This window comes from Oratosquilla oratoria, chromosome 29, assembly GCF_046742065.1.
Source record: "Oratosquilla oratoria isolate Oo_2021 chromosome 29, ASM4674206v1, whole genome shotgun sequence".
Classification (NCBI taxonomy): domain Eukaryota; kingdom Metazoa; phylum Arthropoda; class Malacostraca; order Stomatopoda; family Squillidae; genus Oratosquilla; species Oratosquilla oratoria.
The window spans coordinates 15,737,284-15,759,783 of record NC_134805.1 but is presented as its reverse complement, the minus strand read 5'-3'; the positions used below and the strand labels follow the sequence as shown (position 1 = coordinate 15,759,783).

At 41.6% G+C, this 22,500-nt stretch overlaps 1 protein-coding gene across 1 annotated transcript in view; it reads left to right on the top strand.

Annotated features, from left to right (window-relative positions):
• Positions 1-22,500, top strand: part of LOC143040820 (uncharacterized) — a 145,779-nt gene that overhangs the window by 12,577 nt on the left and 110,702 nt on the right. The window lies entirely within an intron of this gene.

Genomic DNA, 22,500 nt, shown 5'->3' with positions numbered 1-22,500 from the left:
CCACTGACGAACAGGTGACCAATTTATTCGGAGGTGCCCAGTCACACTAAGCTTACGACTTGTTTCCGGCGACTAGTTGCAGATAGTCTTTGGAAGTTGCTGGTAGTCGGTAATGAGATAGATAAATAGATAGATCGATGGACATGAACACTGAATAGTCCCCAGTACATAGATTTTCGTCTTATCAACCACGTTAACTTTTTCTATTTCAACTTTTTGGATTTCAATTCCTTGTATAGGTTTTGTGTCGCCGACCGATCGCTTAATTTTCGGTCTAAGGTGATCGGAAACAGGTCGTAAACTTGGTGTGATTGGGGCTTCACGAAGATTGGTTACCTAAAGATAGACTGCGGAAGTTTGGCGAAATGCAATTTGGCGAAACGGGAAATCGCCAGCTAAACGTATATTAACGTACTGCGTGATGGAAGAACTCCTCTTGTCAGGGGACCCAAGAAAGCGAAGGGCTGACACTCGGTGCCCGGTCTGTATTTCCTCCACCATTGAACACGAGAACTGACAACCGGCGACTGATCCTCGCGGAAAACCGTTTAACGGTTTGTCCCGAAGAGACTTGTGGGAGGACCATTCAGTTGTCAATTTATGAATATTATTTCTTTTCAAGTTCAATCGATCGATCAGCCATCCATTTTTAGCCCACTACTGAACAAAAACATCTCGCACGACTACGTCAATCTCTGCCACGTCACTCCTGCAAACTTCTTTATATCGTCTCTCCACCTGTCTAGTCTCTTGCACGCTTACCATTTCCTGGCATCCAGTCAGTGACGAACTAGCTCTATCGCTCTTTCCTTCGCTCTAACTTACCTGTCCAATTCCATTTCCTCTCCTTAACCTCCTTCGCAGTATATTTCACTCATATCTGCTGTCTCACCTAAGTTGCCAACTTGCTGTCTCTCAACGTTATTCCCATCATTGGTCTCATCTTTCCATTCTCCTCTCTGCACGCCTTAGCTTTGTCTCTATCGCCTTCGTCAGTATGGAGGATATTAGACAGCGATTGCAAACTGTGTTTCAGACTAATGGATAGAGAGCGTTTCATGATCTTAAACTATATTTACCAAACATTTTCCGCCCAATTATGATTTTTTTTATGATCTTTGTTTCGACATCTGGCCCAAATTATGCTCTACAACTTTTCCAAGTTACACACCAGCAATATGAAGTCTTTTATAATAATACTTTGAACTTTCAAATTACTGTGGCTTTACTCTTATTCATCTTTAAACTTGGTTGAAACTTTCCTTGTTCAAATTACTCAGCGTATCTTTTAAGCCTTCTGCAGTTTATGAGATGATAATGTTCGTAAAATCAAGATGATTAAACTATTCACCATTAATCTTCAAAACTTTTCTTCCCTCAACTCGAGCCTTCTGAAAATATTTTTCAACCGAACTGTAAATAATTTGGGTGAAATTGTATCGTATCGCGGTACTCCTTCCTCGATGTTTATACTATCTGTATATTTATGTAGTTCAGTTATAACAATACCCTTCCCATAAATGTTTTGTAGGACTTACAATGTGTTCGTTTGCGCCATTTTGTGTAGATTTATTATTGCCATTTTTTCTAGATTTGAAGGCAAAACATAGAGCTTTATTGAATAATGATCGATTATTTTATTTATTGTTTGCAAATGGTCTGTAGTCGAGTATCTGTGTCTGAGCCATGGCTAGATTTCATCTGAAATTTTATTTTATTTGTAAGAATCTTTAAAGATACTTTATCTATACGTTTGATAAACTAGTCGACCTACAGTTACTAAGGTCTTTCTAGTCTTCTTTCTGGTGAAATAAAATCACACTAGCATTGTTTCGAAATTCAAGATTGCTTCCTTGGCGTATGCTCTGCGTACATAGTTGAACTAATAAATAATTTATTTCTCTTCGTCTTTCACAAGTTCTATCAATACGCCTTCTCCCCTACGTGCTTTTCCTCGTTTCATACTTTTTTTTTTAAAGCAAACGCTACTTCTTCAGTTGTGACTTGCTACACTTCTAACATCTACAGATAAATGTAATGACTCAACCACGGTATTTGATGAGGGAAGTTCTTGGTAAAATTATTCTACTCTTATCATTCTGCCACTCCATTTGGTAATCTCTACATTTCTATCTTTGAAAGATATCTACTGCCTCCCTAAAGTTAGTCTGCGCTCGACCCCTTTAATACTTTTACCTTTCCGAATAGCTTCCTTTATTTCTTCCGTGTTTCTCTTTCTTTTCTCTGATCTCCGTCTTTTATTGACCAGTCCCTTCTGGTTTCTTTCTTCATTTTCATTTTTCATCAGGTCATTTGTAACTTTGAAATACATCTTTTCTATTATTCTTTTTGTACTCTTACATTCTCTACTAATTCCTTAATGTTAAATAGATTAAAATTCGTACCCTTGATGATGTCTTCATTATTTCTTAGAGCTTCAGATTTCTAATTCCCAACTGAAATTCCTTTGTTATCCTTAATTTTAGCAAGGCTTATTTTTTCTTCTTCATAATAACTTATTTCTCTCGGCTCTGAAATTAGATTTAGCTGTGCAACCTATCGCTCCATGTCCACTACCTATATTTGGCTTATTCATAACCGTAACATTGCTAAGTATGTTGCTCATATCTAATATGAAGTCTATTTCGTTCTCTGTTCCATTTGAACTTCATGTCCATTTACGCCCTCCATACTTTTGGAATAAAGTTCATTATTTTCATGTAATTCACGGTAAAATTAACTAGCACCCCACCTGTAATTTTTCTCGCCTGCTCCGGATTTCTCAATACTTGATTCATCTCCCATGTTCTTTCCCACTTTAGTATTGAAATCACCAATTACCAATGTGCATGTAGAGTTTTCTTGATCCATTACCTACGTAGTAAAATAGGTGGTGACTGTTGAAGCTGCATCAGTTTTTCTTTGCATCAGCAATTCTTCCTTCAGTCCTGCGATGCCCCAGTTGGCGTTCTCCCGTTCTTCCGTCGAACTCTCCAGCCAGTGGTCTTTTGATAGAGTGCTCACGTTGTAGGTGAAGATATTAATTTTGTTCATGTTGTTTAACGTCCAAGAATTAGATCTACTTGAGCAGAACATTGACCGTAAGTACAGAAAGTAATGCAGTTGGACCTTTAGTAAATGATGATCCAACAGAGACGCCCTGTTTTGCATTGATTTGTATATTCATGATTATTCTGGGAGGTGGCAGTGATCTTACCCCCAATACACCAAAGTTTCAGATGAGATATTTATTTGGTGTCATCTTGTTCAATATATTCGGTGAAGCCTAATGTATTTATAGGGTAAGCAATGGTCCACTCCGTCATTATGACGATACACCATACATCTATGAAGATTTCCCTGCTCGCCATTAGGGACATGCAACTCTCAAGAACTGCGACTGTGTACGAGCTGAGCTTAGCCTCGTCTTCCGTGAAAGACCTGTTGGATATGGGTAACTCTGTAGATTTTCATGTCTATCGATATAGTCCTTGTAGTCATAAGGATACTCAAGCCTGTCCACCATGTCAGGGTGTCAGTTCTCGGATTTTTTTTTCTCCAGATTATGAACATGAAATTTGCCAAGTTATGAATATTAATCAGTCAATCTGTTGCCCGATTTTTGAACGGGTCCATGGCTCTCAGAAACGAGTGTGCAACAACGTAGTATGATGTACTCTGTGTTCCGTGGGGGTGGTTACATCTACTATAGGCATTTCATGTCACTGGAACGATGAATTATATGTAGGAATTCAATATTCTGAAGTCTTCTATTATTGTTTAGATCTAAGTCTGATGAGACGATTTACCTACCGTTGAAAAAGTGGAGTATCATTGTGCATCGGGGCTCGATAACGATCTGATAACATAACTGGTACACATCTGCGTAGTTTGTTTCCCTCAAGCTACGGTGGGTCACAGTTCACAAGGGTTTATCGGCGCTGTGGGAAGTGGCCCTAAGCTGCGCATTGGAAGTTCTCCTGGGTGAATAAAATCGCCTGGCGACAGACATAACACAGGGTGTTGTCATCGACATAAGTGGTGCCCTTGAGGAGGATGGGCTGGGGTGATGTTCCGCAGGGCCAGGAGCTCTTGTTAGGGAGCGTGCTAGACACGGTCGCCAAGCCGGGGCTGGCGGTGGTGGGGGTGGGGGTGGGCGTGGGTCAAAGGTCTCGCGCTAGGCACTACGTCGTATATGTGGGTCTCCACCCACCTAAACTGGGACCACAGACACCACAGCCACCACCGCCCCCGTTGCCATGTGTTTGTTTCTACGCACTTTCTGGATTCCAGGAAAGGGGGGGGGGGGAGAGAAAAAGAAATTAAGGGAAAAAAAGTGTTCCTCTGTTTTTGACTTGTTTTGGTTGTTTGGCAAGGAATAGGGACATTTGTAAACTTTGTTTTTTTGGTTGGAAATGAATTAGAGACTTGTGAACTTTGTGCCTTGAATATTTATGCACCCACGGTGGCGTCCTTCACGCCACTGATCGACAGACGGCGTCTGCCAGAGCCAAGTATGTAAAGGATGCCACCCAAGTGAGAAGGCGAGGTATTGATCCAGCCGATTCCGTTTCCCGGGATGAGGAAATTGCCCACCGTTAACCAGAATGCAATTGTTCAGTATGGCAACTTGCGACGGGTTGCCACCCAGGGGAATAAAATCGCCAGCCGGCAGTTAGAATAAAAAGAGTGGCTTTCGGAGGTAGAACGAGGTCATCGGGATGACGTCACACCACACAGATGAAAGAAATTACCCAGAAAGGTTCCCCAGCTGGGAAAATAAGAGTTTTTTTTTATCGTTGTATTTGGCAACAAAGAAGGCAAAATACTTTAGGTTACTTTGAAAGACCAAAGGAATTCTCTTAGATTCGTAAGCAAGACTATTCTTTTCTTCATTGCGCTCTGTCAATATGAATTATGAATAACTAATGACTTACATAATTTGTTGGTAAAAATCCTCATGAGCTCAGAGTGGTGTGGTTAAACATGTTCCTCCAAATGTATCTTAGGGTTCACAAAAGCTCAGATGGTTTCTCTGGTAACTCGGTTTCTGACAGTCAACCCCAAAAGATCCCGATGATAACAGTCTTTGTTCTGGTCAATCGCTGACGTTTTCTTTCATCTTGGGGAGGGTGGGGGGGTGAGGTCAGGTGGGGTATGGCTTCAAAGGGGTTCAAGCTAACCTTGGTTACCCTCTTACAAAGGATTATAAAGGCAGAGCATGCCGACAGGAGACCTTTTGATCCATATCTAGGTCGGATGCGAAAAAAAAATAGTTTTAATAATAAAACAATAGATAAAAACTATAATAATGTAAATAACAAATAAAATACATAAATAAATAATAAAATACATAAATAAATTATAAAATACATAAATACTGTGTGGTTAGCTCCTCTCCTTTGCGAATAGTGACAATTCTGTACAAGTTCTGGGTCGAGACTTTCCGTTGACGATGGTGTGTTGTTCAATCCATATCTGAGAAGTCCTGGTGGTCGGGTGTATGGAGTTGTTGACTCGTGCCCCCCCCCCCACCTCCCCAGCTGTCAAGGTTCGAATCCTGTAAATGAAATGATTCGTTCACGTTAAGTCTTGGGCCTCTCCCTCTGCTGACCTTGGGCCAGGTACCAGGGGTGGACAGAGCCTGCAGCATGTTTGCGAGAGTGAGGAGGAGGAAGAGGAGGTGGAAGAAGAGGAGGAGGAGGAGTTCTACAATTGGCCTGTAGCCTCATTTCGGGTTACCCTCCTTTGAGATATATATATATATATATATATATATATATATATATATATATATATATATATATATATATATATATATATATATATATATATATATATATATATATATATTTTTTTTTTTTTTTTTTTTTTTTTTTTTTTTTAAGGCTATCGACTCATAAGATGGTCATTAAGCCTGGTGTGTATTTGTACAGTCTCAACGTTGAATTGCTTGTGTCGATTCGTTAACGAGCAAGAAGTGCAAAAATACTTCAGGCGGCACTAACGGCGCTTGCTTGTTAGTCTTATATAAGGTATGTGTTGGCACCTGCAGGTTAGGCTCCTATCGCCCCCCCTCCCCTCCCCCCTCCCCTCCCCTCCCATCCCCTCCCCTCCTATACCGATAATCTTATGTAAGGAATCTCGTTTTATTTTCGATAACTGCTGATATTGGCAGTCATAGTCCCCGATAGTCTTCCATACCCAACACACCTGTTATATAAATATGTAAACACGCTTAACCCATTCAACTCCGATGACAAGATGTCTTGTCATTTGGTCAAATAAAACAAAAAATCATAATAAAACAACAAAATGTTTGATGATCAAACAGCACCAGAAAAATATGACGTCATCAGTCCTCCTCGAGGAGGACTGATGACGTCATATTTTTCTGGTGCTGTTTGATCATCAAACATTTTGTTGTTTTATTATGATTTTTTGTTTTTTTTGACCAAATGACAAGACATCTTGTCATCGGAGTTGAATGGGTTAAATTTGTATTTATGCATAAATGCGTACATATGCATACACCCAGTAATGTGTGTGTGTTTGCGCGCTCTCATATGTATGCAAATTTTCGATTATAGAATTTTTCCCCTTTCGAGAGGGTATCCTGTTAACACATCGCCAAATTATTTGTTAATTATTAAAAAAAAAAAAATCCACGGCTTCCACCAATATTCCACGTCATCCACATGTTTTCAAAATCCATCTCCCAATTCCCTTCCATTTTTTTTTCCCCCCATTTTTTTTCTTGACAGTTTGCTTGTTTTCTTGTATTACCCATTTCGCGAGTTGGTAATTTTTACGCAGATTTTAAAACCTGAAAACCCTGTATAAATCTTAAGCGTCTTGTGATGTGTTCCACTTCTGTGAAAATTATTTCCTTATCTGTTATTGTGGATTTTGATTGAGTTTTTCAGAATATTCGGCTTTGTCCGTCGTTACTTTAATCGTCAGAAACAATGCAGAAGGAATTAATAAATGTGATTTTCCTGAATGCTTTAGTCAAGGGACATTTTTAAGAAGAGAGATCTTCTCCGCCTGAATGGAATGGTCTATCAGCAGTCAGAATAAAGACTTCAACTGCTGGAACACTTCTTGTAAGATCTGTCTTGAAGAAAATCTTTGTCTGGAGCTAAAGAATCCAGCTGACCACACTGATGTACCGGATTACAAAGGCGCAGCATGCCGACAGGAGACCTTTTGGTCCATGAAGCGCCAACGCATTCTCCTCCATGCATGAGAGTTGACCTTTCACTTCGCTTGTATTAGACAAAGGAGACCATGACTCCATCTGTAACTGGAGAGGGAGAACATCTTCACCATCTGACGAATTGAGTGTGATTCCTGGAGCGAGCATGGTAGTGGTTTTTGTACCAAAGTACCAAAGATCTTTGTTATGATGAGGTTGCATCCCTATGTTCATTGCCCGCCCTCCTCTGTACAGTCTCGGAAGATCCAAGTTCTTCATCAAACGATGGCAGATCCCTCAGTTCCAGTAATGTGATGGCGATCCAGATGATACAAGTGAATCAAGGAATTTGGTTGGTAAATTTCGCCGGTATGATTAATTTTCTGGAAGTGCTCAGTTCAGCTAAGTCCAACGACTCTTGTAGGCGAGGCATAGGCTGCTGCAAAATCTTAACTACTTTTTTTCTGTTACAATTTTCATATCTGTTACTTCAGCCTTAGCTTCTGCCAACCACCTTAGTCTTTACTTTACTCCGCTGGTCTTCGGGCCACTTGGTGATCCATAACCGGTTTTGAAGCGTCTCGCCATGTATTTCCGTCCTGTGCCGCCACCTCCTTCCATTCTCTTGGTTCTATTCTGTATATCTGCACATCTTCTTCAAGTCATCTCATCCAGTCCTTTCCAGGTCGTCCAAGTGGTCGTCTTCCACGCCAGAACCATCCTCTCCAGCTTAAAGTTTCCTTCACTGCTGTCATCGTTCTTCTTCCCATTTATTTTTCTCGTTCCTTCGCCACAAATGTAACTTTCTTCTCCCATTGGGGCACATTTCCATCTAGCTAAGTGGTTACGAAACTCATCATATCTAATAATTTTTCATTTAAATAGAATTTTATGTCGTACCTAGCTAATATTATTCCGTCTTCTTTCTCCTCTTCCTCTTCTTTGTATTTCTTTCTCTGACTCCTCTTCCTTCTGCTTCTCCCCCAGCTCTTCCTCCTCTTCCTCTTCCTTCTGGTTTTCGTCCTCTACCTCTTCCTCTTTTTTGTCTTCATCTCTTCCTACGCCTCCTCTTCTCCTTCTTCCCCAACAGCAGCTGAAACTGGGCTTTAATTACTCTTTGAACCAATATTGAGGACCACAATGAAAATAAGCTTGCATGCTTTTTTTGTGTTTTCCTCAGCAATTGTAATTGTTATTTCGAACTGTGTGTTCTTTTCTTTATCTACACTTCATGTATATTGATTCAGTACCAAATAAAATTATCATTATTATTATTATTATTATTATTATTATTATTATTATTATTGATATAATGCGCAGTGCATGCAAACCATTCTATTTGTTTATTATTTGTCTATTAATTTACTATTTGTTTAATTTTCATTTATTGATATTTACCTGTCAGTTTATTATTATTTACTATTTGCCTGTTTATGATTTTACTATATGCATTTATGTTATTATTATTCATATTATTATAATTTTTATTTTATTCTTTATCATGTTATATTTTTCTTTCGCATCCTACCTAGTTATGGACGAAAAGGTCCCCTGCCGGCATACTCCGCCTTTGTAATCCTTTGTAAAAGGAGTCCTGGCTGCCCTAGGACCGAAGAGAAGGTCCCGAGTTTGCGTCCGTGGTTGGTCTCGAAAGCAGGTTCTGTCAAGACCCAAAAGACAATCTTGTTCTAGCCAGGCAAACCGACGCCTAAAATCCTCCATCTCCCCCCCCCCATTCTCTCCCCCTCTCGTTTTTTCCTTCCCGGTCTCTTTCCCGGTCTCTCTCCTTCCTTCCCTCTCTCGTTCTCTCCCGCTCTCTCTCTCTCTCTCTTACCCTCGTTCCCTCCCTCCCCATATTGTATCTCTCCCTCTCCTCCCTTCACCTCTCTCTCTCTCTCTCTCTCTCTCTCTCTCTCTCTCTCTCTCTCTCTCTCTCTCTCTCTCTCACCTCTGTCAATACGTCTGTCTATGCCTGTCTGTCTATGGTGGGTACCTGTACACGCACGGGACCCGTCGGCCAGCAATACTCTGATCCCGTCGAAGCCTTTACTTCTTGTGCCATTTATAGATGTCAAGGACGGCATTTTTGCGTCGCTAGATAGCTTTGTTGTGATATCGGACTATTCCTGTCCTGCACCAGGCCTTTTTATCTGCGTCTTTCTTCGTTCTGTGCGGCGTCACCAGCCCCCATCCATTTCGCCATGGCTTGATTCAGTCACCAGTTTCGCAAGGAGACCGTTTATGTATTTAAAAAAAAAAAAAAAAAAAAAAAAAAAAAAAAAAAAATGTGGGGGGGGAAGGGACCATGAGAATGCAGACGCGAATATTCGCTAGTTTTCGTAGAGGTTTTCAGCCGTATATTTGTGTGTTCATTTATTTTTATTATTATTTTATTGTATTTGATCTTTTATTTTGTTTGGGTTAAGTTTTCATTTTGTTTCATTTATCTATTTTATTTTATTTCGTTTGTCTTTATTTGTTTAGTTGTTTTATTTTATCTTATATGTGTGTATATATTTAGATAAAAAAATTCTAATGCAACCTAATTTGGCCGTGCTTTTTTTCGGGTGAATGAAATGTTTTCGCGGTAGCCAGAATAAACACTTACAATTCTGTCTTCTCGGCCAAAAGTTTCTTTCAAATAAAATCGCCGTTTCAGCCATTTCAGTCATTTCCCCCTACGTTAATTACCATACCATTGTTATCAGAAATCGTAGTTGTTCAGGGTCAATGTTGAAAATGATCGCTCAGGTCAGCTCAGGTCGTGGTTGACAGTGATGGAATTGTTGGTGATGTTATTGTTTTGAGTCCGCCTCTCGTCAACAAACTCCTTTGCGAAAAGACCATAAAGAGCTGAATGAAGTGGTCTGCAGGTACAGCCGGATTCAAAGGGTAAATGTCAATTGCTATCAAAGGGGGGGGAGGTCCAAACAATCGAGTGTATTGGTATACCTTGACCTGATCACGTACGCACAAATGCGCGCGCACACACACACACACACACACACACACACACACACACACACACACACACACACACACACACACACACACACGAACGCACAAACGTATACATCCACGCACGTATGCACACCCACGCACAAAAGGTTTTCTCCTCTTCAAAATGAGTCAAATTCTGGCGCGCGGCATCGGATGCCTAATGTACGATGATTGATGCACTGGGGCTCCACAGATGGGGCCAAAGCGAACACGCTGCTGTCGGACCCGGTTTGCGCCAAATTTTGTTCACCATTTCAGGGACGATTGGGAAATGGGCACTCGAGATTACGACCCGAAATCGCTGTACATTCACAACCTTTTTATCATTAACATATTTTATTTCTATCCAAACATTTGCTTGTTTATTTATATATTTATCTATTTTTACGAAACCGCTGCCCAAGAAATTTTAATGGTTCATTGGAGACAGATTGAATTATTAGTATTACTGCCGTAGTGATTTGCTAGAAGCAGAGCCTTGGGCAAACCTTAAGGTCGTCAAAGTTTTGTCTGTCTGGATGATCTAGAGTTATATGAATAGCGAGACGGAACATCCCCAGCATAAGTAAGAAGAATGCCGTACTGGAAGGAAATGAGAGATAAAACGTAATATATATATATATATATATATATATATATATATATATATATATATATATGTGTGTGTGTGTGTGTGTGTGTGTGTGTGTGTATATATACGTATATATATGTATGTATAATATATATATATATATATACATTATATATGTATATATATATATATATATATATATATATATATATACACACATGCACACGCACATATACACGAGCAACGTGCTGCGCCCGACCCCGGTACGCTGGGTCTCGGACCTTCGGGCGTGTATATGTTATAAACTCATCTTTGGCTCGCCATGACATCCTACCTTAAACTTTTCATAATAGGCCTGATTGTACGCTCTCCTACTCTAAACTTTTCAAAATACTTGAACATGATGAAGATACAAAATCATCTTAGCCCGATCATAGGCTCACCTGTATTTAGAATGTTAATGAAGGCGCGAGTTTTGCTGTCACAGCAGACGGTTTCATGGGGCAATCCCGGCGCCGAATCCACACGAATTCCTCTGCATGGATTGCCGCGTGGTCTGTATAGGCGAATTCTATCAGGCTTTCTACGTATTATGACATTATCATGACTCGTTACTTGTCGGAAAATCCACTCTAGCAATAAGTCGAAAAGGCGAGCGCGCACACACACACACACACACACACACACACACACACACACACACACACACACACACACACACACACATATATATATATATATATATGTATATATATACATATATATATATATATATATATATACATATATAAATATATATATAAATATATATATATAATATCAATTGGCAATCGCCAGGGAGCGCGATGCTTTCCTCACACGTCGGTGCCATTCCCTACGGTCTCTACGAGCAGGCAATCCCCCATGCAGACACCCTCCCTTCCCACTCCAAACAACTCTCGATAGATTCGACCAACTTACCCCAGCCATGAATTCCGTAGGCGCCCTCTTCGCCTCCTCCATCGAGGGTTGTCTTTTGTGGAGAAAACGCTGAATAGGATCAACATCAGGGAAACGTGCCCCATAGTAGGAGTTGACACCGGTAACTGGTATAAACTCAGTCTTACAGTATAGTCTCCGGTTTGATACGAAGTTGTTCCAGTGATATCTCATTTGTCAGGTGAGTTGGCTGTCCTTCTGCTGGTGCTATGCAACTCAGCGCTATGTGCTATTTGTTGATTTATTATCATTATGATTTTTTTTTCGCATCCGACCTAGATATGGACCAAAAGGTCTCCTGTCGGCATGCTCCGCCTTTGTAAACCGACTCCCCCTACCGGTGACCTGCCAATTGATGTGAAGGGCACCCAGGTGGAGGAAAAGAAAACCATCAAATGGGGCAGACGAACTCTTGAGTTAGTGTCCAGTCAGTGTCCATCCAACCCCGGTATGGGTCGTTAACCCACGTGTTCCCCGTGCAAGGTATCCCTGCAGAGCCTGGAGACGGTAGTCCTGGAGGATGGGCGATGCCACAGTGTCGTGGTTGCACTGAGGGTGTCTCCCTGGGGCTTTAGTGGCAACACACCTCTTTAGTCTGTTCACGCCAGGACAGGTGGTTCCTCTCGACTCGGAGAGGTTAAATCGGCTGTGTTGACTGACTTGAATCTGTGGGTCAGGCACGCCCTGAGCCAAGCAACTACCGCCTGTGCCGACACCGCACGGCCCGTGGTTGTTCTCCCCGTAATGCCCAGGTGGTGGGTGCGCATACTCTCCCAAGACCCCAGAGACTATTGGGTTAATATGTACACCCAAACCTTCTTCTTCCCTCGTTGGGTTTGGTGATGGGTGGGGGCGTGAGAAACCGAATCACAGGCATCTGCCGATGGCGACCATACAGGACATGTATGCTGGGGATGAGGTTGCAACCTCTCCTTCAAAATCATCAAACCTACTGTGCAGGGTGCCTGGGTGTTACAAATGAAACACAAATACGTCAAACCAGGCCCGGGGTGAGCCTCCAGCGGGCTCTCCATGTGGACGCCTGGAACTTTATATCTTTCTGTAAGAAGTACAAAGGAAAAGTATGCTGACAGGAGACCTTTTGGGCCATAACTAGGTCTGTGCGTGTGTGTGTGTGTGCGCGCGCGCGCGCTCGTCTTTTATTCTGTGGAGAAGTGCTCTTTCGGAAATAACTTGTAGGAATACATTATACTTCACTGAGTCACTCTGAAATCGCCCTTATCACTATAGGTAATTAGGATAAAAAAAAATGACTGGTGTCTAATAATTGCGTTTGTGTGTGTGTGTGTGTGTTTATCGAAAGTCGATTTTGATTACAATCAACCGCAACCCGGAGCCACCCACGCGCGCCGCTTCTGCTTCTGCGTCTCGTACATGCCCCGATAGCTGCTGACGATAACCCGTCAGTCCCCGGGGGCGTGCGAAGGCCCTCCGGAACGCGGAGGCGTGGGACCGCGTCGGCTGCGAGGTGTCTCCGAGTCAGGAGGAGGACGAGGAGGAGGAGGAGAAGGAGGAGAAGGACGAGGAGGAGGAGGAGAAGGGCGAGAAGGAGAAGGACAAGGAGGAGAAGGAGAAGGACGGGGATGAGAAGGAGAAGGAGAAAGATGAGGAGAAGGACAAGGAGGAGGAGAAGGAGAAGGACGGGGATGAGAAGGAGAAGGAGGAGGAGAAGGAGAAGGACGAGGAAGAGAAGGATGAGAAGGAGAAGGACGAGGAGGAGAAGGAGAAGGACGAGGAGGAGAAGGAGAAGGACAAGGAGGAGGATAAGGAGAAGGACGAGGAGGAGGAGGGGAGAAGTCAAATGGTCGGAATTTGTCGCCAGAATGACAGTATCTGGTGTTACATCAGGGCACACCGATTACCCTAAACGTGGCATGCAGCCGCATGTTGGGAGACGATAGTTGTTAGTGTTACTATTGTTGTTGTGTGGTATTTAGTCGTAAATTTATCTATTTGCTTGCGTACGCTTTTTGAGGAGAATTCATTCACTAGATCACTCTTTTTATATTTTCAATAACCAGACTCTTTCTTCCCCAATCCCTCTTCCCTTATTGTCCTGCCACTCCCCACCCTTTCTCCCCACTCTCCCTTCTCTTTTTCTCTTTACACATTTCCCTTCCTCTCTATCTCTTTCTCTGTCTTCTCTTTTTCTCTTTTTTTCATTATTTTTTCCATCTCATACCCACCCCCTCTCTTTACACATTTCCCTTACTCTCTATCTCTTTCTCTGTCTTCTCTTTTTCTCGTTTCTCGCTAGAATCCTGCTTGGTTTTAACTACTTCGTTTGAGTAGAAATGTCAAATTTCAAGTTCCTCGTGCGTCATATAGTGGGAGGGACTTTTTTGATCGCCGTTATTTGTATCTTCTCGATCTTGTAATTTTTGTCAGGATCACACCATTATTTTTTTGCATATTCTAATATATGGTGGATTGGGTTTTCTGATTTTTTTTTTATCATGTTTTCGTCTATTTAGTGAAATACTACTCGTGTGTGTGTTTGTGTGTGTGTGTGTGTGTGTGTGTTTACTTGTACTATACAGGAGAGGAGAAACGCTCGTGTGGTCATACGTAACTTCAGATTGTGTGTGTGTGTGTGTGTGAGTGAGTCACCATGGTCTTGGATCACGTGCTGGACTCGTGATCGACAGCTATTTCGCTCTCGGAAGAGAGCTTGGAGCTCATGGCCGATCTAAAGTTAGTGCTGTGACTTTACACGCGCACACCCCCTCAACTCCCCGCCCACGAGAGCTGGAGTAACGACCCGCAGCGCAGCGATACTGAAATTATTTCAGCCCTGGGCAGGATTCGAACCCGGACCTCCGTAGTGGCAGCCAGGAACTCCACCACGGCGCCACGAGGTGTGTGTGTATATACATATATATATATATATATATATATATATATATATATATATATATATATATAATATATATATATATGAGAGAGAGAGAGAGAGAGATGGATAGATTAAAGAAAGTGAACTACCCCAACTATTTTGTACTCGGTGCACCGATGGACACACTAGATATAACTACACGCCAGTTCATTTTACAAATAAGTAAATAAATTAATTAATTAATTAAAAACAAAACAGAGGAATGCCAAATGCCACCGATTTTGAAATGCTCGTAAATGAAGTTCAGAGGCGCCCGGCACTCAAGAATTCTTCTGAGCTGAACGACCGCAATACAGAGGATAATCGGTGAATGAGACCGGGCGGCGGCGAGGCTGTGATTGGTTGTCTGGACCAGCAATATCCAGATCGTCCGCCGCCGCTCTAAAAGCTGCATCCTCTCTTTTCCATTGCTCTCTATGCTCCTCTGCCTAGCTACACTATCCCACTTCTCTACAAATTGTGGCTTACATAAACACCACCACACGGACTCAAAGCCCGTGGGAGTGACAGTTCCCCCCCCCCAAAAAAAAAAACACCCCCTCACCCCCCCGCCTGGATGCCACGACCAACTCTTGACCCTCTCCCCCCCCCCCCATCCGCCGTGGCCGCCGAGGCACCATCAATATTAGTCAATTCAACAAATGCCTAGCTGGCCTCGTGGAAAGACTGGATGAACAAGCTCGTGTGTGATTCACCATGGTCTTGGACCACATGTTGGACTCGTGATAGACTGTCATCAACCTCCCGGATGAGAGCTCAGAGCTCATATAATGACCGATCTATAGGTAATGCTGTGACCTTACACGCACACACACACACACCCAACTCCCCTCCCTCGAGAGTTGGAGTAACAACCCGCAGTGCAGCCATATTGAAATTAATTCAACCCTGGGCGGGATTCGAACCCGGACTGCCGTAGTAGGAGGCGAAAATCTAACCACTGCGTCACGAGGTTATGTGTGTGTGTGTTACGTAGGTTCGCTATAGTCAAGATAGGGTAATTGCAAAACTGAAAACCGTATCACTTGCATTTTTTCACGACGATTTTTCATTAACGCAAAAAAAAAAAAATGGTACAAGAGCTTGTTGATACAATTTGACACGGTGGGCGAGCACTTTTGAAATAATGAATAAATTCGGCTGTTTTATGTTGGTAGGCCTGACTTCATAGGATTCCCAATTCAATGGATATGCAAGTATAACAAGTCGAAGGATTAGCGTTAGGAAAAGAGCAGCTCTGACTCAGAAATACTAATCACCGAAACTCTTCTGAATGTGACTCACCGTTCATTTCCAGAAATAGCAGATACAGGTGGGGTGATGATTTGTTTTGGGAAAAGAAACTCGTGCGTCAACAAAACATTGCCACACATATATATATATATATATATATATATATATATATATATATATATATATATATATATATATATATATATATGTGTGTGTGTGTGTATGTGTGTGTGTGTGTGTGTATATATATATATATATATATATATATATATATATATATAAACTCGCATTAATGGATATAAATTGGACAAGTTTAGACTTAAAAAGGAATTAAGCAAAGACTTGTTTACCAGTACAGCGCAAGAACTATTGGTTGTTTGACGAGAAGGCTGCCTCTTTATCTTGATCAAGACTTATTTATGTATTTGTTATTTACAATATTATAGTTTTTATTTATTAATTTGTTATGGTTTTTTCGAGTCCGACCTAGATATGGACCAAAAGGTCTCCTGTCGGCATGCTCCGCCTTTGTAGTTCTTTGCCTCATTGTGTTCCCCTGGCAGCCACAAATGGACGAAATCATTTGACGCGATCCAGAACGAGAGTGTCAGCGTGACTGTGGACCAAGAGGACCTTTGTCGCCGGCGCCAGACTCAATTAGTCGTGTCCTTGGCGCCAGACTCCTCGAAGAAGAAAAGAATTGAGGGTCTACACTTGGCACCGGCCATGGCGTAAGGTGCGTCAGGCGTGGCGGGGAAGAGAGGAAGGGGGAGACCGAGGAGGGAGGAGGGGGAGGGAGGGGGCGAGACTTGACATTACGTTTGTGACCGGCGGTACTCCAATGTTTGATATGGAGCAGGTGGTTCTCCTCGTGACTCGTGACGTAGGACGGGGCTGTTGCAGCGCGTGGCAACAGGTGGCAGGTAGGGTGGGTGGGTGGGTGGGGGTGGAGGAATCAATCGGTATCCGTTTTCTTTTCTTTGTTGAAACGATGTCATCTGCTCGACTTGACGAATAAGAAAAACTCAGCGCGCACGTACACATACGCACGCGCGCGCACACACACACACACACACACACACACACACACACACACACACACACACACACACACACACAAACACACACACACACACACACACACACACACACACACACACACACACACACACACACACACAAATATATATATATATATATATATATATATATATATATATATATATATATATATATATGAAAATACATATACACATTGTGGGTGTGGATGTGTGTGTGTGTGTGTGTGTGTGTGTGTGTGTGTGTGTGTGATTGGTAGGTTGCCCCAAGTCTCTCTTGCAACAGACCAGTGGGGCCGCATTACCTGTACAGGTAAAGTCTGGAAACCTCGTTTGAAAAATAAACGGAGGAAGAAAAAATCCAGAGACTCTTTATTGACAGTCAAGAGTGAGTGAAAGCACTGGTAGACCCTTTCAAGAGAGACACGGATGAAACTCTTCGTTGTCGGGAGTTGCTCGGTCGTCCAAGGATGGGAGGCACACAGCAGGGACCATGAGAGTAGACATGAGAGAGGGAGAGAGAGAGAGAGAGAGAGAGAGAGAGTAAGAGACTAGGATGAGAGGCTTTGGAAAGGTTAAGATTTTACCTTACTTAGGTGATGATGATGATGATATGGTTTAACGTCACAAACTCCCTCCTATCGGAAGGCCAGGACGGTGCCTCTCACAGAGAGATTTTGTAGCGTGGAATTTAATGAACCATACCCTTGGCCCAACTTCGCTGGTGGCAGGATTCGAACCGTCAGCCCCTCGACCTTCGCCGCAAGTAACGCACACACACACACACACCCAACTCTCCGCCCACGAGAGTTGGAGGAACGACTCGAAGCGCAGCGATACTGAAATAATTTCAGCCCTGGGCAAGATTCGAACCAGGTACCGCCGGCACCCCCGTACTGACAGTCTGAGACTCTACCAACCGTGCCACCGAGTCGTGTAATGTGTGTGTGTGTGTCCATGAGTATGAAACGTGAATGAATCAACGGGTTTGGCTGTCCTGTGACTACTGTAGATTGACAACAATATACACGTTTACACAATTTATGCATTTTCATGTACTCAACCTAAATGTGTATTATTGTCAAAGAAGGCATTTCTAAATACGGATCATTATCTCAATAGACGTCCCTGTAACAAGCTTGGACGATTGTTGCTAACGCTGATAGCTACTACGGTTTTGTAGTTTCGTATCTATGAACGTTGGTCAAGGATGTACAGATTGCAAGAATAAAGGGTCACTTCTCGTTTAAGCCCATGATGTAATAGTCTTCCCGCGCTCAAGATAAGGGATTTGGGCAGCGTTTCTCAACGTTCTTACCTCCTTTGCGTAACCTTTAAGATAAATCAATTGTCTCAAGGAAGCCCTACGCAAAAAGAAGAAAAAAAAAAAAACATGCACCATATCTTTCTCATTTTATTTTCGTCGTAATAATAGGTTAGATAGAATGATGTCTATATTACATTATTACAATAACCAAGAATATGTTGTGTGTGTTTGATTATATTACGTTCAAAAAAAGGTCTCCTCACCAGAAAGTATTTCACGAATTACGGATGACCAGGGCCGGGGTTCGAATCCCGCACTTGTGGTAACATGAATACTTTGCTTTCTGACTCTTGAACAGTTGTTTTAAAAGTGGCCGGACAAACGAGGTGAAGGTTGAATTGCGTCCTGCTCCCTCTTCAAGCTTGCCCGGCCACTTTTATACCACTCGATCCGCTCATACACACATCTACGCGGTAGTGCACTGTCCCTGTATTGTGCTAAATGTGCTGTATTGTGCTCCGATGAATTTCAGCCCCTGGCACACCTTCAGGGAAGAGAAATCGGGTCGCTGCTCTTTTTCTCTTTCTTGGCGCATACTGCCGGTGGTGCGGCCATGTCTACACTGTAAAGACATGAGCGATTAGGCTCAAACTTCAATCACGCGACCACAACAGTACCAATTATATAAGCATGCATGCGTAGAACGCATTGTGACATTAATAAAGATCTGGCGAGAGTGCGGATATTTTTTTTATTCTTCCTCGTATGTGTGTGTGTGTGTGTGTGTGTATTTATTTATATATGTATATACATATATACATATATATATATATACATATATATACATACATATATATATATATATATATTGTATATATATATATATATATATATATATATATATATATATATATTGTGGCATCATGACAGGTGTATGAATGGTAAGAATGGAAACCACACAATTGGGAACAAAGAATAAAGTATCTGTTCACTTGGGTGATTTCTGTTCTTACCGCTCGTGTGTATCTGTGTGTGTGTGTGTGTACACACACACACTCACACACACACACACACACACACACACACACACACACACACGAGTTGTTCTCAATTATAGGTGGCTATAGGTGTCAATCTTTAAATGTTGCAGTCCTAACTTTTATTTTATTGATTGATTGATTTTTTTTTTCTTAAGTAATTGCTCATGAATATGAAATATGATTGGAATATAGAAATTTCGGTAGATTTGTAAATATTTGACTTTTGTAACTAGTGAGCAATATATGATTAAGGGAAAATACAAAAGGACTCTGCAGTTCCTGATCTATGAGGACACGTACAAATTTTGCCCAGTTACTTCTAGTACCAAATGACACAGTTCACCTTGTCTTTGCGTCCCCAGTGAGAGCTTTGATAACGGCCCTGGCTTGTTCTGACCTTGAAATATATGTTAGTTTTGCAATTTCCATCACTTGGGAGCCTCCAGTGTCGATAACAGTGAAAGGTAGTCGGTTATTGTATTGTTTGGTTGTCAAATCCGTGAGGAGTTTCCTCCCCCAGTGCACAGTCGGTGGCCTGTCAAGTGGAACTCTGCCTTCAACTTTGCTGTGATCGATTTCCCTCGACGCTTACGTTGGATGGATGGGTTGCTGCCGTCAATTTCTTCATGTTCTTCTCTATCTGAGCGTATGGTTTCCGTCTGAGCATGAATGACAGATCAGTGTCTCTGTTGTCAAAGGTAATATCAAACTTCCTTTTATCCCTGGGTCGTTTTGAATCAGATGGTCTTTCAATAACTGATAAAAGATGTCTTCACTCGGAGATTTACAGGCATTGTTGTTTGAATTCTATTCCAACTGCACGGTAGGTGAAGGTATTGTAGCATCGTTCTCGCGTCTCTGGCCTCTGCCTTTATACGTCTCTTCAGCCGCAGGCTCTCCTTTCTAGAAGCTTGCTCGGCCCCATTGTTCATCTCCGACCAAGTCCTCACTATGCGAACAGGAACCCAGTTCTTGTCTGTTTTTCATTACTTCCAGGGTCAATGGTAGCTATGTCAAACAAGTCTTGTAAGTCTTCCTCAAAAAATTCCTCCTATATTTGTGAGGCAGTAAACAGTTTTTTTTTCATAATTATAGATATTATACAGGGTCTCCAGTTTATCAATTTAATTGTCTTTACGGATTAATGAATATATATATATATATATATATAATATATATATATACATATATATATATATATATATATATATGTGTGTGTGTGTGTGTGTTCCCCTTTTTCTTCTTCGTAAATCTGTTATAGGATTATTGTTTTCCCTTTTTCAATATGAAGGTGCAAGACTAGAGAAAAAAAACGTCCTTGAGAGGGTAGTTTTATTCCCTCTATTCCATCACTTAATGCGCGAAAGTAATCCTTAGACCGGGTTGCCAAGATCAATATGAAATACTCACCAATTAATTTGATAAAGACGTATGAAAAAATGTCTGATTGGGCAGGTTGGCGCAAATTCTCCAGGTAGATCATCAGTGTATCACTTAAACTGCCTTCCCCCCCCCCACACACACACAGAAATACACCTACACGCACACAGATAAAGCACACAGAAATACACGTACACACACGCACACACACACACACACACACACACACACACACACACACACACACACACACACACACAGAAATACACCTACATGCACACAGATAAAACGCACACACACACACACACACACACACACACACACACACACACACACACACACACACACACACACACACACACACACACAGAAACGCGCACTCACACATAGAATCACACACGTACGTGCACACGGACACGCACCCACTCACACGCACACAAACAATAATTTTTATGCACAGTGTCAATGATCCAGGCTCACATTTGCAAGCTTTCAGTTTATTTCTTGCGTTTATTTTTATTTATTTTCACTTTCATTTTCATGTTCACTATTCTCTGCATTATTCTTCCATTTGCTTTCTTCCGTGTATTCTTCTTATTATCTACTTTCTCTACTTTCGCCTAGTTGTGGGTTCCAATCGCACACTACAAAGGTGACTGCTTCGGCCGTAGTTACGTTGACTCCTCACCTTCTCTTCTTTGAGTGGACTTAAGACCAGCCCCGCATAGTCAAGGCTTAGCCGGAGATAACGGGTTATGAGCAACTTTTATCAGTTACTGTTTAGATATGTGAAGGCTGGTTTAACATTCACTTACCAGTCAAATTATTATTATTATAATTTGTGTATATATATATATTTATATATATAATATATATGATATACATATATATATATATATATATACTGTATATATATATAATATGATTTGGATGATGGAGAACATAAACAGGGAAGGCACGGAACCCTGTGTTTGTATATATAATTTTCGTGTGACCCTTAGTAGTTTAACTATTTTACCTTTGACATTATATAGGTTTTGCCCTGTAACCTGTGGTTAGACGAGTTTTACAGGATTTAGTAATACATACGTTTTTCTTTGTTCCGATTCAAATAGTAACGTTTCTCTATAAATCTGTAAAATTGTAAATCCGCTTATATTTATGAACGAATAGTTCTGCTCGTATGAATGAATACATAGTATATGAATATAAGTTATGGTGAGAGAGAGAGAGAGAGAAAGAGAGAATTATTTCGGGCGTAGTTTCTCTCTGATGCAAGTAGTATTATATACGACAGCAGTCTTGCTGGATTGCTTATGACCCGGCCAGTGGGTAAGATCCGAGGATAACCCGTCACCCAAGAGGAACTAAGATGAGAGGGAGGGCGGTGGTGGTGGATGGGAGTGGAATGTGTGTGTGGATAGCCTAGCCTACTTACCCTGACTGGCTTTCTCCCATATAAGAGAGGAAAAATATTTGGTATATTGATAGATATACATTAAGAGAGTGATTACTACTGCTGTAGTTTCTCTGACGTAAGAGGTATCATATTCGACACCAGTTCCTGTTTTATTGAAGATTTTGCAGAAGCCCCATTTTTCTTATCAGATCTCCCATCCTTTATGAGTTACTGTTCACCGAATGGGAGGAACGTGAAGACCAAAATCAATGGTATTAAAGAGAGGTAAATATCGTCATCATGACGTTTCGCAACTTCAAGTTACATTATCAGCTGAATACATAGATCAGTGTATAAACCCGGAAAGGCTATGTAGTGGATCATGTGCACTGCCCTTACAGATGGAGCGGCAGATTTATATAATTGTTTATGTTTAACATTTTATGATTAATTTTATAA